This window comes from Rhinopithecus roxellana, chromosome 20, assembly GCF_007565055.1.
Source record: "Rhinopithecus roxellana isolate Shanxi Qingling chromosome 20, ASM756505v1, whole genome shotgun sequence".
NCBI classification, from domain to species: Eukaryota; Metazoa; Chordata; class Mammalia; order Primates; family Cercopithecidae; genus Rhinopithecus; species Rhinopithecus roxellana.
Genome location: NC_044568.1, coordinates 36,968,887 through 36,985,861, shown reverse-complemented (window position 1 = coordinate 36,985,861; position 16,975 = coordinate 36,968,887).

Below are 16,975 nucleotides of genomic sequence, written 5' to 3'. Positions count from 1 at the left end.
AAGAGAAATATTTCTACAAATCCACAGTAGACTCACTGTAACTCTGGATATGCATTTGTAAGCATATGGTGGCATGTATGAGAAGTGTAGCCATTTCTTTTTCTTTTAGTTAATTTATTTTCTGAAGAAATTGTTGCCATTTTCACCTTTATAGTCACCAATTAACAGGCATCAACTCTGAATCAACCTCTAAGGCATTCTCAGGTTTCATATACACAATGAACCTGAGAGTGGGTATTAGTTGATCACTTGTGAACATGAAGAATGAGGCATAGAGAGGTTATGGAGTTGGCACTAATGGTAAAAGAAATATCCAAGATTCAAAACCTTGTCTACTGTCCCCTAATCCATGCTTTTTCAGGAACACAAAAGATTCTCTTTCCCTGTCTCTCTGTCCCTCTCTCTCTTTCTCTTTTACATATTCACAATGTTGTGCAATCATTACCACTATCTAATTCCAGAATATTTCCATCAGCCCAAAAAGGAGCCACAGTACCTATTAGCAGTCAGTCTCAATTCCCTCTTCCCATATACTGACCACCACTCACCTACTTTCAGTCTCTATGGATTTGCTTATTTAGGATATTTAATATAAGTGAAGTCTTACAATATATTTCTGGATTCTTTCATTTAGCTTAGGGTTTTCAAGGTTTACCCATCTTATAGCATACAACAGTGTTTCATTTCTTTTTATGGCTGCATAATATCCCACTGTGTGGATGTACCACATTTTGCTGATGGACATTTAGGTTATTTTCTTTAAATCACTTTTAATAACATAATCAGATCAAGCTGTCCCAACAACAGTGAAGGTTCTGAGATTTTTACCTTACTAACCAACTAACAATTTAACATACCACAGTTTAATGGATGCCGGCAGAAGACATGAGACTCCTGGATCAGAGACACAAGACTTTATTACTAATGGTACAGTAATGAGCATGAGTATCATTTTTGCTCTGTTGTGTATCACTAAGAATATAGAAACTGATCAAAGAAGGGTGTCTCTAGTTATAAGTATTACAAGTACTTGGTATGGCAGATATGTAGTATGGCTTGAATAATGACACAGAAAATTCACATATGACCAACCTTTCTGTTGCTTCTCCAACAAGTTTCATGGAGGCAACCCTGAGAGGTCCAGTTGAAGCTGTGCATACAGCAGATTTTCATCACACCAAAAGAGCCTCAAGATTGGTGAATACAATTTTTTAAATATATAATAAACTGTAAGGAAGCCTTCCCAAACATTAGTCTGGAAAAAGACATTATCTGTTGCACTAGATAGTAAACAAACCTGCCCTGGTAACACTATTGATATTTTCCAAGGTTTTCCTATATAGAATCCTTGAAAAGATATTCTGAAACCAAAGGTCATTCACTGACTGTACTCACAAGATACTGAGAAACACAAGAGACCTATGGAAAATTGTCTCCCAGTAGAGAGTGCTCTGTTGCTTTTCTAGTTTAATGAATGAAGTATCTACCAATGAATAGTCTTTGATATTTTATTAATTATAATTTGCTTTTACTATCAATACTATATATGTTTTTATTAGAGTATGATTTGTTCTTGAGGAAACCAGCTAGCATTACAAGATTCTATTGGTCCACTATGGGTCAGGCATTGTACAGGTTGTTATATGCATTATTTTATTTAATTTCTATGATGACACATGCATACATTTATACTTTTCTCATCTTACAAATGAGGAAACTTCAGCTCTGAGAGATTAAGTGACTTGCATAGATGTTCACAGCTAGTAAAGGATGGAAGCATGATTTAACACCACGACTAAACTGATTCCAAAGAATTTTTTATACTAATATTTTATAATCCAAGGCAGATTGTGAATGTGCTGAAACAGATATATGAAAGCTAATGTTGTCATAACAAAAGAGGTTGTTTCCTGTAGAGAAATAAAAAATTGTGTATCACTAAGAACACAGAAACTGATCAAAGAAGGGTGTCTCTAGTTATAAGGATTACAAGTATTTGGTATGGCAGATATGTAGTACAGCTTGAATAATGATACAGAAAATTCATATATGACCAAAATGATGGAGGACCTTGAGTAACCTGACATCATGCTCAAAAGAGACTGAAGATAACAAATCTTCCTTAGGAAGATACCACTGACATCAGGTCTTAAGGTTCTGGCTTTTTGCTTTGCTCAAATATAGAAAAATGGATATACAGAATATCCAGGAAGAATAGGGAAGAAACTTTCCAGGTGTATTTATGCTGTACGAAGTAGAGATGTCTCAAGTTTCAGTTCTTAAGATATTTGGGTGGCAAAAGAAAAAAAAAAAGGCTGCCAACAATTTGCTGTAACTTCTATTTTTGTTCCTTACCAATTCAGACTTTGGGAAAGTAAAATAAATTCTTTTTATTGTGTGTCTAATACAATCAAAATATAATATATTCAGGCTGAATTTATGCTTATAAATTCTATTCAAGAGGCTTTCAAACTGTTTTTGTAATAACAAAATTTTGTAAATTATTATGCTGAATTTCACTATATAAAGCAAATGGTGTGCTCAAATCTATAGAGATGAATTAAGAACCAAAATTACTAGACCATCCCTTTTCCATACATTGACTCCTGGAGCTCCTTCCAGGGATGCTAAATCTCTGTATATCCCAGTGCAAAAGTTGCCTACCTAGCCCAATAGCCTATTTTACTACGGAGAGAACTGAGGCTCAGGGAAATGAAGCAGCATGCTAGAATGTTAGTGATAGAATTAAGAAAATTTCTAGCTGAATACGGCACAGAATTCTTTCGGTGCCACTTTGCCACCCGGAAAACTCCGCGGCGAGTAGCGCCCCTAACCAGGCTTTGCTCGAGCCCATTGGCTTGCTTCGCCCACTCAGTCCAGCAGGCTGCGCTCGGCTCGTACTACCGGCCCAGCCAGATACGGTGCCCGCCTTGGCTCTGCTCTCCGCCCACGGCTGGGCCAGGAGTGCTGCGACTGGCTTCTGCCTTGGACACTGGCGTCTGGAAGAGGGGGACGCACCAGCACCCCAAAACTTGGGGACTCCAGCAACCGTGGAGCCCCAAGAAGCTGTCACAGCATCTGCTCGGGGAGTCGCGAGGTCTGAGCCAGCAGGGATTGCCACCGTTCTCTCTCTTTCTCTCTCTCTCTCTTTTATTGATTGATTGATTGAGACGGTGTCTCGCTCTGTCGCCCAGGCTGGAGTGCAGTGGTAAAATATTGGGTCACTGCAACCTCTGCCTCCCAGGTTCAAGGAATTCTCCTGCCTCAGCCTCCTGAGTAGCTGGGATTACACGCACGTGTCACCACGGCCGGCTAATTTTTATATATTCAGTAGAGATGGGATTTCACCATGTTGGCCAGGCTAGTCTCAAACTGCTGACCTCATGATCCGCCTGCCTCAGCCTCCCAAAGTGCTGGGATTACAGGCGTGAGCCACCGTGCCCGGCCGGTTCTCTCTTTCATTCCTGCTACTTACAGCTCAGCAAACTGGGGCATGTTATAGCTCATTTGCTCACACAGTCTGTGACTGGTCTAATGGGGGAGTGTTATAGCTCTGCCTTGGGGAGTTCCAAGGTCTGGGCCCCCAGAAAGGTTGCAGCTCTTCACTCCTGTAGTCCAGCGAACAGGATCATGTCACAGCTTTTTCCTTCCTTCCTTCCTTCCTTCCTTCCTTCCTTCCTTCCTTCCTTCCTTGCTTCCTTCCTTCCTTCCTTCCTACCTTTCCTTCCTACCTTTCCTTCCTTTCCTTCCTTCCTTTCTTTTTCTGGCAGAGTTTCACTCTTGTTGCCCAAGCTGGAGTGCAGTGACACAATCTCCGCTCGCTGCAACCTCTGCCTCCTGGGTTCAAGTGATTCTCTTTCCACAGCCACCTCAGTACCCGGGATTACAGGCATCCACCACCATGCCCGGCTGATTTTTGTATTTGTAGTAGAGACAGGGTTTCACCATGTTAGTCAGGCTGGTCTCGAACTCCTGACCTCAGGTGGTCCACCTGCCTCGGCCTCCCAAAGTTCTGGGATTACAGGCGTGAGCCACCAGGCCAGGTCGTCACAGTTCATTTCTTTTTTTTTTTTTTTTTTTTTGAGATGGAGTCTCGCTCTGTGGCCCAGGCTGGAGTGCAGTGGCCGGATCTCAGCTCACTACAAGCTCCGCCTCCCGGGTTTAGGCCATTCTCCTGCCTCAGCCTCCCAAGTAGCTGGGACTACAGGCGCCCGCCACCTCGCCTGGCTAGTTTTTTGTATTTTTCAGTAGAGACGGGGTTTCACCGTGTTAGCCAGGATGGTCTCAATCTCCTGACCTCGTGATCCGCCCGTCTCGGCCTCCCAAAGTGCTGGGATTACAGGCTTGAGCCACCGCGCCCGGCCCCACACAGTTCATTTCATTCATGCTGCCTGCAGCTCAGTGAGCCTGCGAGGAGCCTGCAAGGAGCCTGCGAGGAGCATGTTACAACACTTTTATGCTCCCACCGTTTGTCAGGTGCCAGGTTCTCCTCCCGTGACCAAGAAGAATGAGGTACGTGGATGTCAGAGAGTGGACATTGCAGGGAAGAATTCTATTCAGCAACAGAAAAGCTCTCAACAATGAGAGGGAAATCAAAGTGGGTAGCCCTCTGTGGGAGAGGGGGCCCCAAAAGCGGGTAGCCATTTGTGTGACTGAGTCTGGGGTTTTTTAGGTTTGGAATGAGAAGGCACAGGCTATAGGCAGCCTTGGAAAAGGCAACATTGGATTGGTTAAAAGCATTATTCAGAAAGAACCAATCGGGAAAGCGTGGGCTAATAGGACTATAAGTTCTCACTCCAGTTGTGGATTATATCTGGAAATGGCTTGGTTTTTAGGCTTTAAACTGTCGTTTGTTTGAAGTTGGGTTTCACCAGGGACCTGTCCCAGTGTGCCTAGGAATTTGTCTATCTCCTGTTGCTATCAAATAGATTTACATTAATGTTTATTTAAATAATTAATGTGTCAAAAAAAGGTAATATTGTATTCATGCATGTCTGTTTGCATATTTCTGAATTATGTCCTGTTTATTTTTGAACATCTTCAGAGAACTACTTCATTTTTCATTTTCTATTCTTCTGAAAATATTAGAGACACAATAAATGAGTATGAAGTGAATATAGTTTGGAGTAAAAAGGATCCTTTTTTATATCCCAACCTTATTACTTTGAACAATTTGCCTAATCTTTCTGAGCCTTAGATTTAAAAAAACATTTTTTGATATATAAAAATTATACATGTTTGTAGGGTACATGTGATATTTTGATACATGCATACAATGTGCAATGATCAAGTTAGAGTATTTAAAATATTCATCACCTCAAGCATTTATCATTTATTTGTGTTGGGAATATTTCATATCTTATAGCTATTTTTAAATATACTGCATATTGTTATTAATTATAGTCAGTCTATTGTGCTGTTAAACACTAGAACTTATTCATTCTATTTAACTGTATGATTGTACTCATTAGCCAACCTCTTCTCATTACCTGCACCCCAATGTTTCCCAGGCTCTGGTAACTATCATTCTACTCCATACCTCCATGAAATCAACTTTTTTAACCTTCCGCATATGAGTGAGGAATGTGTGATGTTTTTCTTTCTTTACCTGGCTTATTTTACTTAAGATAATGACCTCCAGTCTCATCCATGTAGCTGCAAATAACAAGATATCATTATTTTGTATGGCTGAATAGTACCCCATTGCTTTTAAATGCTACATTTTCTTTATCCATTGGTGGACACTTAAGTCAATTCCATATCTTGGCTTTTGTAAATAGTGCTGCAGTAAAGACGGGGGTACAGATATCCTTTTGATATACTGACTTTAATTCCTTTGAATAAATACCCAGGAGAGGCATTGTTGTATCATATGGTGGTTCTATATTTAGATTTTTGAGGAATCTCCATACTATTTTCCATAATTGACATACTAATTTTCACCAACAATGTGTAACAGTTGTCTTTCTCTGTCTTCTCCGGCATCTGATATGTTTCATTTTATTGATAGTAGCCATTTTAACTGGGGTAAGATGATATCTCGTTGTGGTTTTGATTTGCATTCCACTGATGATTACTGGTGTTCATCATTTTTTTTGTATACCTCTTGGCCATTCGTATGTCTTCTTTTGAGAAATGTCTATTCAGATTCTTTATTCACTTTTTTAATGGGATTTTTTTTTTTTTTTTGCTGTTGAGTTGTTTGAGTTTCTTGTATATTCTGGATATTAGTTCTTTGTTGGATGGATAGTTCACAAATATTTCCTCTTATTCTATAGGTTATCTCCTCATTCTTGATCATTTCATTTGCTGTGCGGAAGCTTTTTAGTTTAATATAGTCCTACTTGTCTATTTTTGTTATTGTTACCTAAGTGTTTGTTATTGTTACCTAAGTTATTGTTACCTAAGTTTTTGAGGTTTTAGTCATAAATTATTTGCTTAAACAAATGTACTGAAGCATTTCCCCTGTGTTTTGTGGTAGTAATTTTATATTATTGTGTGTTACATATAGGTCTTTGATCCATATTGAGTTGATTTTTGTATGGGGTGAGAGCTGGGGGTCTTTCATTATTCTGCTTATGGATATCTAGTTTTCCCAGTACCTTTTATTGAAGAGACTGTCCTTTCCACAATGAGCATTCTTGGTACTTTTATCAAAAATCAGTTAGCTGTAGATATGTAAATTAACATCTGGGTTCTTTACTCTGTTCCACTGGTCTGTGTGTTTGTTTTTATGCCAGTATAATACTCTATTGGCTATATAGCTTTATAGTATATTTTGAAGTCAGGCAATGTGATGGCTCCAAGTTTATTAATTTTGCTCAGGATTACTTTGGCTATGTTGGGTCTTTGTGGATTCATATAAATTTTAGAATTTTTTTTCTATTTCTGTGAAGAATGCCATTGGTATTTTGATAGGGATGTCACTGAATCTGTATATTTCTTTGGATAGTGTGTGAGTCCGTTTTCACACTGCTACAAAGAAATACCTTATTGCAATCCTTTGGAGGTGTCACGTTTCCTTGCTTTTTAATTTTGTGTGTGTGTGTGTGTGTGTGTGTCATTATGTTCATATCCGGACACACAGTATAATAGTACTTTCTTCCAATTTTATAACTTGGGTTTTGTAGGAAAATATATTTTTGTATATAGGTGTCTCTAGTATCGGTTGGGCAGGGTGCTTTGACTCTGATTCTAGGTGCAGAGCCTTGTAGTCTTGTAGTATCTGTATTATTTATACAGCTGTAACCGGCTTTAGTCATATTTGTGATTTCCTCAGTGGGTTAGCTGTGGTTATTAGTGGAGTCTATGCTGAGGCTTTGTTGGGGTCAGGAACACAGGCAGTCTGGTCCTTAGTGGTGATGGTGGGGGGTTAAGTATGCTGATCCTTGGGTTCCCAGGTGGTATACATGGGCACCAGAGGTAGCAGGTTCAGGGAGGCCAATCCTTGGGACTCCAGGGGCTTTCCCAGGAGATGACAGTGGCAGCAGTTAGCTGGGCAGCAGGCAGGCCATCAGGCCCCTGAAAGGCATTCCTGGTATCAGTACTGGCTGTGGTGGCAGCAGACAAACCCTTGGATCCCCAGGCAGCGTGAGTGGAAAGCAGTGGTGGTGGCAACATGGTAGGACAGATGGTCCCCAGATCCCCACATGGTATGTATGAGTGGATGCCAGTGGCAGTGGTGGTAAAGGGTGGGTGGTCCCTTTCTTAGACTTCCAGGAGAAATGTGTGCAGATGCCAGCAGTGGTGGATAGGGTGGGTCAATCCTCAGGTCCCTGGAAAAGCTGTGTGGGCACTGGCATGCTGGGTGGCCCCATGCTCGGGTCCCTGGAAGGCATGCATAGGAACTGGTGGTGGCAGGCAGGGTGGGTCCATCCCCAGGACCCTAGAACACATGCATGGGTACTGGCAGGTAGCAGCAATAGGTGGAGTGGGCCAGTCCTCAAGCCCCCATGGTATCCACAGGTGCAGGCAGTGGCTGGTGGAACTGATCAATGCCTAGGCCCCCAGAAGATGAGTGCAGGTGTAAGTAGCAGTAGGCAGGGCAGAGCAGTCATCAAGCCCTTTTATGATGCACTCTGGCACTGGCGGGGAAAGGGTTGCAGGTGGTGGGACTGTCCTCAGGCCCTCCAGTGGTGTCCGTGGGAACAATGATCCTTAGATTTCTACATGTAAAGTAGAAATAATAGTAATACTTGACTCCTTAGGTTATAGTAATTATCTAGTAGTATAACATATGGAGAGTTGCTAGCATAAAACCTAGAATATAGAAGGTGTTTTGTAAGTAAATGCTATTTTCCTGGAGATAATGGTTTACTGTTTGGACGATACACTGGACTATGTATCAGGAGACATGAGTTATAAGTATATATTTGCCACTAACCAGCTATGTCACCTTGGGACAAGTTACTAAATCTCTCTAGTTCCTAGTTTATAAACCCAGAAAAAGGTCTGTGTCACCTTTTCCTCCAGGGTCGCTGTGAGCAAATACAATTCTATGAATTTTTATGACTTCATACCAGGTAAGAAGTAGCATTCATTTTCCTTTTAAAGTGGCCTTTGGTCAGGTACTTCAATGGAAAGTCTTGTTTTGATTATTAAAACCTTTTCAAACTCATTGCATATTCAAATAAAATGAAACTCTTTTTTTAACTCGTAAAATTTGAATACCTGATTAGTGCACATTTCATATCTGTTAACTGTGCATCTGTATTTTCACAATTTAGCATATAGATACATATGGTAGTCAATTCTGTATTTATAAAGATATATATATATATGTGTGTATATATATATATGTATGTGTGTATATATATATGGTAGAATCAGAAAGATACCTTTACTGACATTTTATAGCCCCAGTTCTTGATGTCAAGGTCAAGAATTTAATAAAGATCACAGGCAAAATCTGAACAAAATACTAGTCCATTTGGACTGAGCTCATTCAGAGGATGGTGACCATTTCTTCTGCTGAGCTTGGTGAAGGAAGTGGAGAAATAAAGAAGTGGAGATGACATAGTTAAGCTTTGCCATTGATCACACCAGTCTTATTGTCAGATTTTTCTTCATTTATAGCAACAGTATTTGTGGATGCATAATGGCACTCTGCCAACATACAGGGCATAGCACTGCAAATGGAAGCCAAGAAGGTGACATGCTAGAAACAAAATCATGAAGGGATAATAGAAGGAATGGAGAGTAGATTAAGGTCAATCTATTGATACTAATATTGTACTTGCACTGTGGTCGGGTCATGGATTTGTTACCTTGTCCTGTTCTTTCCTGTGATTTTTTTTTTTTCTGCAAGATTTGCTTATATGAAGCTTTAAAAAAATCCTAAATGTGAGCATAATATACTGACTCATATCTATCCCCAAAGCCCAGCATTTAAGTTGCTGCTTTATTTCTTACATTCTGACCCTAAGAGGCTTCATACTAAAATAATTTTGGACACTGAGAAAGGTGCAAAGACTTGAAAGCATCCTTTGAATAAATCAGTGGTATCAAGTCCACAATAGATTCACCTACTGAGATTGCCAACACACATTCCTTAGAATCATGAAAGTCAAGTCCATGCTGGAAAGTGAAATGCTGCCAAAGACTATTCTTTAAAATGGCCAGCAATACTAATTTCAATCACTAGTGTATGTGCCACTCGTCTTTATTATTTGACTTGCTTTTTACAAATCTATAAAATACGCATCTGTTCAATCTGCCTCAGAATATTTTGAAAGCTTATAGTCAAATAGTACAAATCAAAGTACTGGGAAAAGCTCAATATGTGGATTTGTAAAATATCTTTTAAAAAACAGCTAAAACAACTATTATTTTTCAATTTTCCTATCTGTGTTTGGAAAAAAATTATTAAGAGATGATCATTTGCCATCCTATGATGAAATAGGTGTCTCTGGAAGCCCACTAATGCACTATTTTGTAGCTGGAATTCCACTGTTACCCTCCCAGAAATGAATTCCTGCTCTTAACCTTCTGGAGAACAAAGCCTTGGCTCTAGATTTGTGTTTTCCCTCGGATATCATTGTTATTTCCTGGAATCCATGAATAAACTTCTTCATTCCCTTGCATTTCAATGGTTCTACTTTCTACCTCATCTTACTTCTTAGTGTTTTGTTGTTTGACTTTAATACAGGAGCAAACCCAAGTACAGAGATGATATTCAGAGGAAGTCCATAAAGAGCCGGAGATCTTTGAGAGCTCTTTGATATCCTTGCCACTCTTTTATTTTAAAAACAAATTCTTGGCCGGGCGCGGTGGCTCAAGCCTGTAATCCCAGAACTTTGGGAGGCCGAGACGGGCGGATCACGAGGTCAGGAGATCGAGACCATCCTGGCTAACACGGTGAAACCCCGTCTCTACTAAAAAAATACAAAAATCTAGCCAGGCGAGGTGGCGGGCGCCTGTAGTCCCAGCTACTCGGGAGGCTGAGGCAGGAGAATGGCGTAAACCCGGGAGGCGGAGCTTGCAGTGAGCTGAGATCCGGCCACTGCACTCCAGCCCAGGCGACAGAGCGAGACTCCATCTCAAAAAAAAAAAAAAAAAAAAAAAAAATTCTTCTCCTTGGCCTTCAGATACCTACGGTGTCTCTTTTGTCAAAGTTGACCCTCTAGCCTGTCTGGCACTCCCCCTTAAGCCTTCCTACCTGAACTCTGATCTCTGTCCTGTGGCTGAGATCTTGGTTCTTCTCCTTGGAATAATTCTCCTGCAAGCTCTAATATATTTGGCTTGTAGCACCTAAGAGCAGATTTCTTTTTTGGTAGCTGACATTCCTCCAAAGAGAGTTGACTGAAACTAAAACCCACTCCTTCGTGCCACTTCACTCTCACCTACTAATTGATCGTTATAATATAGTAACCTCTTGCATAAAATTGTACCTCAGTCATGCAACAATCATTAATAGCCTCAAACCTAACCATGCTTTCATACCTCATGACTTTACTCTTGCAATTAAAAGCACATAATTGGCCGGGTGCGGTGGCTCAAGCCTGTAATCCCAGCACTTTGGGAGGTCAAGACGGGCGGATCACGAGGTCAGGAGATCAAGACCATTGTGGATAACACGGTGAAACCCCGTCTCTACTAAAAAATACAAAAAACTAGCCGGGCGAGGTGGCGGGTGCCTGTAGTCCCAGCTACTCGGGAGGCTGAGGCAGGAGAATGGCGTAAACCCAGGAGGCAGAGCTTGCAGTGAGGTGATATCCGGCCACTGCACTCCAGCTTGGGCGACAGAGCGAGACTCCGTCTCCAAAAAAAAAAAAAAAAAAAAAAAACACACATATTTAAAGTCACCCACAATGTTGTGACATACCTGGCTTGGATTTGGGTCAAATAATTTCAATTTTTTACCCCTTTCATTTTGAATAAATATAAAGGGTAATAAAACTTAATTAATAATATGTTCAAATATATGTAAATGATAAGCCTTGAGCAACTTTCATTAAGTGTTACATCATCATCACCACCACCATCATTTTCTCATCCTTTCCAAACCTAGAATTTTTAGACTACTCAAATGCCATGTATCTCCAGTTCGGGACCAGGACCACAGGATTCCACTAGGCTATGCAGTCAGAAAGGAGAGTGAGTGAGGCCTAAAGCTGTAGAGCAGTACTTTCCAAATAGAATCACTGGAAAGAACTTGACACTTCTCATACCAAGGAGGGGCCGACTAAATCAGGACCCTGGGGCGAAACTTTGAAACCAATATTAAAGATCCCTAGGTACTTCTACTCTGCAGCCAAAGTTGAGAATCACTGTTTTACAAACAGCCCATGTTTCTGTTAAGTCTACTAGAAGCAATTTAAGAACTCCCTTTCTGTCCTCTAAAAGACAACGACTTGCTTCATGGCAGCAGGTTTTCCCAGTGAAACAAACAGCAAAATCAGACAGAGAGTGGACCATCTAGGAGTGGAAAGCAGATGGTAGAGCATCTGGGCTTGAAGATTGGTCAAGACAGATTTCGTGTGCCTGAGTTTGACTCCCCACTCAGCCATTTGATAACTGTGTAGCCTTCGTCAAGTTATCCAATGTCTGTAAGATTCAAAACCCCTTTATGTAAAGTGAGGCTAAAAATAACAACGAAGTCACAGTTGTGTAGTAAGGACTAAATGAAATACTTAACATATATCAGTTAACTTAGGCCATGTAGCATGCACTCTTTAGAGTATACAACCATTACTCTTCTTCTTATTATTAAGGAAGTAGGGGATCAGTTTGTCACATGGTCTTCTAATAGTTCCTCTGAAGTCACATGAAAAGTGAGTAAAGGTGGAAAGTAGCAACTTTTAATTCATGTTATAAAGTTTTATTTGACTTTATATCACCATTTGACATAGTAGGAAAAATCTAATTGAAATCATAACCCAGGATCAAAGGAATATGCTTTTCCAGGATATTATTCAAGGCCCCATGCAACAATCAAATTTGCATCAAATCTTCCTATCCTGGTTTTCAAATCATATCCTCTTAGAAACAGTAGGTCTTCAAAAATATTTAGTGCATTTCAGTAGAGGTATCTCTTTCATCAGATTAGATGGTCTATATGGCTGGAACCTACATGCCTCACATTGTCCTAGTTATCCCAGACTCCAGGGACAACCATACCATTATTCATAGGCTCTGAGATACTACATAATATGGCCAAGGTAGTCAATGTCAGCTATCTTATCTGAGCCCAGGTGGGGATGACTCAAAGTTGTACTACTTCCCATGCAATGCAAAGACAGGGTCAAGAGGAAGACAACTGGGCTATAAGAACAAAGAGGAGGACAGAAACGGAGGTAACATTCTGCTCCTGCAGCTTTATACTTTTCTTATCATTTCCCTTGTACCCAAGTGTCCTCCTGCTTCCTTTTCCAGTTATTCCTCTGGTGGTGGCGGTGCCATTCATTCTCTCTGTCAGTGTCTCCCTCGCTTTTCTGTAAGAGAAAAAGATAAGCACATTTTCAAAAAGGAGCACAAAGGGAGCTTATATGTGTTAGTTGAATAATTATTAGAACTCACAGGCTCTATTTAAAGATTTGGATAAGAGCCCTACACATGGGACTGGAGATAGAAGAGTGGCTTGAAACTCTATCTCCTGCATTGCCACTATTTGCATAACCAACAGGACACTGTGTCAATTTTGGATGAATTAGATTTTTCACAGCGAAGGTTAAGACAAGAACAAGGGATTATGGTATATTCTAATGAAGTACTGGACCCAGTGATTCTGTGTCAATGCAGTTGAATAATTGCCTGCTTGTGGGGGTTTAGATGATTTGCCCAATTATACATGCTTTGGAAAAAACTAGAGTGTATCAGTGGTGATTGCTATACAGCAATGAGTGAAAAATCGTTCATAAAAGCTGCACATTTTGATAGCTTCTGGCTCTCTGAAGTTTTCTGATTTGAAGCTCTAATCACTCCTGCTTATTCTCAACCATGAGTAAATTATTTGAGAAGTGTCAGACACATTTTACTCATCATGAAAATGTACATTTTTCTCCCAAATAAAAGGAAAATAAAATAATTACTTTCAACTGGTAAAATAAAAAGCTTTAAAATAACTTGTTCTTAAAACTAGTTCTTAGCTTCATGCAAAATAGAGGAAGCTTTATGAAATAAAATAAAACAGATATTATCAAATATTTGAACTTGCATCAGGTTATGAAAAATTGCAATTTAAACTACATCTAAATTTAGAGAAATTTATATGTATTTCATCTTAAGAAAACTCCATGTTAATGTTTTGATGCTGTCACATTAATAGAATCTGAATCAGCCAATATCAAACGAACTATAGCAATAACTTTTCTAAAAATGTGAGATTGTGTGTGTGCATGTGTGTACATATATATGGTAATGTATCATCACTACTAAAAGTGTCTCTATCGTTTATAAGAATGAATGGGGCCGGGTGCTGTGGCTTACACCTGTAATCCCAGCACTTTGAGAGGGTAAGGTGGGCGGATCAGGAGGTCTGGAGATAGAGACCATCCTGGCCAACATGGTAAGCCCCATCTCTACTAAAATTACAGAAATTAGCTGGGCGTGGTGGGATTACGTGCCTGTAATCGCAGCTACTCAGGAGGCTGAGGCAGGAGAATCACTTGAACCAAGGAGTCGGAGGTTGCAGTGAGCTGAGATCGTGCCACTGCACTCCTGCTTGGCGACAGAGCAAGACTCTGTCTCAAAAAAAAAAAAAAAAAAAAAGAATGAATAACAGTGCATAACTCTAAGGAACTCACTGTCCGATCTATTTGGGAATACTTTTTCAGTTTTGTGCTACTTTTGAGGGCAGATGCTAGAATATAAAGCAGAGGTTGAGGTTTTGTTTAGAGCAAATATCAGAGAGCACATCATCACTCCAGACTGAAATAGGTAATGACAATAATTCTTTTTTCTTTTTTTTTTTGAGACGGAGTCTCGCTCTGTTGCCTAGGCTGGAATGCAGTGGCCTGATCTCAGGTCACTGCAGGCTCCGTCTCTCTGGTTCACGCCATTCTCCTGCCTCAGCCTCCCAAGTAGCTGGGAATACAGGCGCCTGCCACCAGGCCCGGCGAATTTTTTGGATTTTTAGTAGAGACAGGGTTTCACTGTGTTAGCCAGGATGGTCTCGATCTCCTGACCTCGGGATCCGCCCACCTCGGCTTCCCAAAGTGCTGGGATTACAGGTGTGAGCCACCGTGCCCAGCCAACAATAATTCTTTATACAAATAAAATGTGGTATCCTTGGTTAAAGGACTTTAAAATAGAAAAAAATAATAAAATAATTTTACAAATAAAATTTTATCTGATCTTGAAAACAGTTTAAAAATCAGTCTAAGTATTTCATTGTTGTTGTTCCCGTTTTATATAGCAGAAACTGTAAGTGATATTTGCGCAAGATCAAAGTGAATTAGAAGCACCATCTATTATCAAACCATCTAGTCCTTGTTCTAAAGTCTTAACATTATGCGCTGCTATGTACCAAGTGCTCCTCAGTGTTTCAACACTTTTTGTTGAAGAGAAAGTATTTGCGTTTTTCATTCAATTGTTCAATTAAGAAATATTTACCATGTGACTTATCAATGCTAGTCATCACGTATACTAAGCAAAGGAGACAAAAATCCCTCCCTTTTTGGAATATACATTCTAATATTAAAAGACAAAATGACATTAATGAACTCCTCCAGTAACCTAAAATTGTTGGATTTGTTTCCTAAAATTGTTAAGTAAATTTGATCCTCACATACTAATAAAGCTACCTATGCAAAAATTATAACAGTGAAAAATTATGACAATGAAAGATAACTGATCTAATCAGCTCCCATCTTGTCATTAGTATTCAAACTGCCCTAAATTATTCCTCAGCTTGGGCTGAGCTAATTCGGGGAGATACTTAGTTTATAGTTTAAATGATAATAGCTCTTCCCAAAAATCAACCACCTTTGGAAAGCTAATGAAAAGACCACCAGGCTAGGAGGATGAGAGGAGCCTGAATTCTGCTAAGCTGTAGACATAAACAATTACCCACCATTATTTCGGAGGTCACAAGATATGCAACTTCCCCAGTTATTCCTGCAGATAACATCACTATTGTAGAACCTAAGATTGGCCTTTTGAGATGTCTTTTCAGGTTTTATTTTTTTCTTTTCGTGTCTGATGACCGGTGGCTTCACCTGAACTTGCACACTGATGGCTCCACCTGGACCCACCAGTCGCTCCTGTGGTCCCTCCCAAAAGCAACCTAGCCTGCATGAGGACCATTTCCCACATTTGTGATTGTACCCCAACCAATCAGCAGCCTCTCCAGCCCCCTTCTCTTTCCTTAAACTATCCTTGAAAAACCCAAGCCTCCAAATGTTCAGGGAGACTGATTTGAGTAATAATAAATATCCAGTCTCCTGTTCATCCAGCTTTGCATGAATTAAGCTCTGTATTGCGATTCCTCTGTCTTGATAAATAGACTCTACCAGGGCATCAGGCAAAATAAACGTATTGGGCAGTTACACTAAGTGCTTCATGAAACATCCTATGGCTATTCTTGGACTAGGATTCCGAGGTTCTGGTTTCTCAATGTTGTATTACAACTTACTATGTGGCTTGAACTCTATTACTCTTGATATGAACATCAATATCTTTAAGAATACTACAGAAACAATGCCACCTATCAGGAGCTATATCATATTGCTGTTGAGAGGGTCTGGTGAACAGTAATTTCTTGAGGCATATTTTGATGAGTAAAGCATTACATTTATTTACTATGCTTCCTTCCAATTCTTCCTATATTCTTAGTCCTTTCCTCATAACAATTTTTTTTGTCCTTTTCCTTTGTCTTCCCTTTTTCTCTGATTTAAACCAGTCCTAGCCAAGAACACAGAGAAAGTGCAGTAGAACTTCATGGAATCTATCTCATGCTAGATCTTTTTAATGGACATATATCAATATCTGAAGTGTTACAGGTGTGGGTTCCCATGTCCTTCAGATCAGTAATTTTTCCATTTAAATGTGTTAATTATTTTTGTTATGCATCAGAATGTCAGTTCCACTTTAGTATCTGCTTTTAGGACAGAAAAAAATGAAGAAAGTAGGATAGAAAAATACATGTATAGAAGAATGGTATGTTTTCTGAAACAGTTTCATTTTTGTTAAGTTTATATCACCTGGGTTACTGGATAGCACAGGTATAAATTTTGCACCAACCAGTTTTTGTTGCTGTTGTTTTTGGTTGTTAAAGTCTATAGATATTTCCATATATAGTATCTTGAAGAGTTCTATAAATCTTAGATATTCATGTACTGTGTCTCACTGGCAAAGCCTCATAAGCTATGGCCTTTTTACATTTCATATCTTATCACTTTTGAATGATTATGTCACTGTTTTATTAGAGGTTTTGTCATTACCCCTTATTAAAGTATTATATAAGTAAAAGTCTTCAAACGTTTAATCAGGGACTAATTTGATCAGGCAAAATAGAAGTTTTTCCAGTGATGGAAGT